The following is a 4,181-nucleotide window of genomic DNA, read 5'->3' as shown; positions in this document are numbered from 1 at the left end:
CATGTATGAAAAACCCATTCCTTCCATCTGCCCATCTCCCTCCATTATGTTGCCCACGTAGGTATCTCAATCACACCCTTGCCCTACTCCTCTACACTGCAGCCCCCAAAATCTATTCCCTTTCTCCTGACCACATACTCCAGACATCCAGTTCTAATGGAGGGGCCATCCCATGCACATGCAAGTCCAACAGAATCTGAGAATGTTGCAAATGAAATGAGACACTTTCTGTACTGTTGCTACCTCATAAAATATGTTTCTACTTAATTTGATTGAGCATTCATAGGTTTAACTATACTTCCTCATTTTAATCTTATCTCACTATTTATAGCCAGCTGTGAGTTTATTTTTTTAAGTAATTATTTTCATTCCAACAAGCCTCCTTTTCCATAATTGTCTAATTAATCCAGATGTGGGTCTTCTGTGACTCAACTCACACAAGTCTACTCAGATACCATTGCCTGACAATCTGACCAACAGTTTTATGTTACCTATTTCTTTGTTTCTCAGGTAAACACCCATCATTCATTCTCAGGTAGCATTCATCATTCTAGGCAGTTCCAGTATTTTCTCATTATGGCCAGAAGCTAAAGTAATTATGCCTTGGGCTTAGTTACCTCAGCAATGTCTCTTCAATGGTTTATAGTTCTATATCCTTCAGAGAATTTTCCAGAAGTCTCTCAATTTCAGGGAAGAAGGAGGGGGTTGGAGTCAATGCTTTCTTATCATAATCAATATACTTATTTCATTCTCCATTGTTAAATACTATTCTAAATCTTATAGCAGAAGCAAAATGATTATAGAGCCAAACTTGTTATATAAACAGATTTGACTTTAGCTATACTATTTATCCATAATGTTAATTTTGAAGTTCCATTAACTTAATATGACTCCAAGGAGTAACTATTAAGAAAATATATGTTGATAGTAAAAACATGTAAGAGCTCATTTCAATAAATAAAAAGTTTTGTTGTGACAGAAGACCACATTATCATCAGCCCCAGATACATAATGTGAGAGGGGATATGGATAAGGAGGAAAGGAAAAGAGTTCAATTAAAAGACAAAAATCAGCACCTAACAAATCAAACAACAATACAGTAAAAAATCAGTGAGCTGTGTTATAGGTATATGATTCTGAATCTACTCCACAGGCATCTGAAACATAGTTGGGGAGATAAAATCATGTGAGCCAGCGGTCTGCCCTTTATAATTATTTATGGGGTTCACAAAAGAAACCTCTGAGGTGGTCAAGGCACATAGAAGGCTGTGTTAAGGTGTCAGGTACTTGGGCACCATCTTGAAAAGTGGATAGGACTGAAAAAGTGTGCAGAAGGGCTTAATGTCCAAGGAGCAGGAAGATCCACAAAATAGTGGGCCTGTAGTAGATGTGACTGGAGGTGACCAGAAGAATGCTGAAGATAACAGGAAGAACTGAATTGATACCAAACAAAGTAGCAGTAATTCAGATGTAGTCAATTTGGTGGGTGCGGGCAGCCCGTAGGTGGCTCTGAAGACCAGACTCTCTATGGGAGCAGTGGAGGACCCATGGTAGAAAGGACATTTTAGGAAGACAAATCTGGTGGCAACATGCAAAATATTCTGGGAAGGAGAGAGATTACAGAACAAAAAAAGCAAGAGGAGGAAGAACAATGGATAGAGGTTGTATCCTTATGAACCATGACTTTCCTGTGAGGTGAAGTAGGTAGAGGAGGGTACATTGGCTTCCCACTGTGTGGATGGGGAGAAGCAATACAGTGTCTCACTGTTTGATTTGTTTCAAATCATACTATTTAATGTGAGATTTCATAAACATTAGGGTTTATTTTATTTTACAATGGGGGATATTAAAGGTTAGGATCTACTGCTAAGATAATGCTTTGAGTTTTTATTTTTGTCAGTTTGCTTTTTAATGTATAAGCATGAAGGAAATTACAAAAGGTACACATAATCCTTTAAAATTATATTTAGAATTAAGTCAAAGAAAAATTACCTAAAGTAATTATAACATAAGAGCTAATGTTTATTGAATGTATACTATGTACCAGTTAATATTCTAAGCTTTTTAAAAATCAGCACAAAAATCTCTATAAGGGGGCACCTGGGTGGCTCAGTTGGTTAAGCGACTGCCTTCAGCTCAGGTCATGATCCTGGAGTCCCGGGATCGAGTCCCATGTCGGGCTCCCTGCTCAGCAGGGAGTCTGTCTCTCTCTCTGACCCTCCCCCCTCTCGTGTTCTCTATCTCATTCTCTCTCTCAAATAAATAAATAAATAAAATCTTAAAAAAAAATCTCTATAAGGCAGGTACTATTATCTCCATTTTACAGACAGAAAACCAAGTATTAGAGAAAATTAAGTTGTTCAGGATTGCAGAGCTGGAAGTGATAAAATCAGGATGAGAACCCAGGCAGTCTGCTTCTGAGCCCATGCTGCTAACCACCAGCCAACATGGCCAAAAAAGGAAAAATAAAGGAAATCTAACACCAAACCTTAGAACATAGTCACTCTGCTGTACATTAGATCTCTAGAACTATAATTAGCAATATTGTATAGTAATACTCAAAATTCTCCAAGAGGGTAGATTTTAAGTGTTCTCCCCAGAAGGGAAAAATAAAAAGGTAACTGTGTGAGGCTATGGACATGTTAGTTAACTTGCGTGTGGTGATCATTTCACACTGTATACATATATCGCAACATCATAATTATATAAAATTCTTAATTATATAAAATTCTTATAAAAAGAAAATAATAAAACACAGTCCCTCTACTAATAACAGTAACAGTGATAATTAGGAGATTACAGAGTCTTCTAAAGATTGCTTTCACCACCATATCACTGCATAAGGTTCTTTTTTTTTTTTTAAAGATTTTATTTATTTATTTGAGAGAGAGAGAATGAGAGACAGAGAGCATGAGAGGGAGGAGGGTCAGAGGGAGAAGCAGACTCCCTGCCCAGCAGGGAGCCCGCTGCGGGAGAAAAATATGGAACGCTTCACGAATTTGCGTGTCATCCTTGCGCAGGGGCCATGCTTGCATGAGGTTCTTATCACTTGACAGGAGAAACTAAGGCACGGAGAGAGTATTTGATAGAATATACTAGAAGGACCGGGTTAAGCTTGAGCTTTTTTCAGGGCTTCAATACTCTTCCACTTTACATAGTACATACACAATTACCACTAAAATTTAGCAAGTAACGGGGAAAAAAAAAAAGTAAAATGTCCCCGAAGAGAGGAAAGTCACCAACAATCAAAACTGAGGGGAATGTCAGAAGTAACAAATAGCACCTGCAGAAAATGAATGAATTAGGTACTTATAATGCTTTATTATTTTAAATTATGGCACCTCTAGCTGAGCTGGGAAGGCTCTTTTTTTCCCCTGGTTATTGTATCTTTAAAAATATGAATTCCATCTCGACTGCCTCTTTAAATAAGATTAATTCACAGCATTTCCCATTTAATTGCTTTATCTGTTTTGGTCCATTAGATTCTATTCGAGAATATAGCTTTTATGATAAATTAAATTCTAGGGTTTTATTTTGACATCTAAGTTAATTTTTAATTCTGGAAAAAGTTCTGCCCTAAGCAATTTAGTTCTTTCAGAAGTGCTAGAGAAAAAAAATGGTATTTGGAGCATTTTAAGTTATCCATGGAACAGGTATTTCACAGCCAACCAGACTGGGCTTTCTTTGGGTTTTCTTAGTCTGTGCCTCTAATGAAAGGTCTCTTTGAGGGATGTTTGTGTATTGTATTAGCTTTTCCTAAGATTTCTAAAGGGAGACTTCATCAGAGGAAATTGCCTGGTCGGTGCCCACCTGACCATCAGGTTGGAAATGAATCTCCATGCTGTCTTCACTTGAGTAACTGAAAAGGTATTTGAGTCTTCCATAAGGGTAACTCACTCTGAGTTAGGGCTTGGCCATGGGATCAGAGCCTCTCAAAGAATTAGAGGGATACAAACAATTAATAAAGGGATTAGGGCTTACACATTTGTGAGAAGAGCAGGGCGAGTAGAAAGTCAGGACGGGACGACTGTAGTCACAAGGTTGGCAAAACAGTCATTGCTGGCTTTAGCTTGAAGTACTGGAGTGGGTGGCTGGCAGAGAACATGCTTCAAAGTTTCCAAGTTTACAGGACGGTCCTACCACTGTCCCAGTCTACTTCATCAGAGTGGGAGCTCATACAT

The 4,181-nt window shown here is 38.1% G+C and overlaps 1 pseudogene; it reads right to left on the bottom strand.

The window, feature by feature from the left end:
• Window positions 1-2,975: 2,975 nt before the first annotated feature.
• Window positions 2,976-3,031, bottom strand: LOC123853320 (U6 spliceosomal RNA; annotated as a pseudogene).
• Between the last annotated feature and the right edge of the window lie 1,150 nt (window positions 3,032-4,181).

This window comes from Mirounga angustirostris, unplaced genomic scaffold, assembly GCF_029215605.1.
Source record: "Mirounga angustirostris isolate CCGP_5_RB_7025 unplaced genomic scaffold, mMirAng1.0.hap1 SCAF_14, whole genome shotgun sequence".
NCBI lineage: Eukaryota > Metazoa > Chordata > Mammalia > Carnivora > Phocidae > Mirounga > Mirounga angustirostris.
This window is presented reverse-complemented; position numbering and strand designations above follow the sequence as displayed.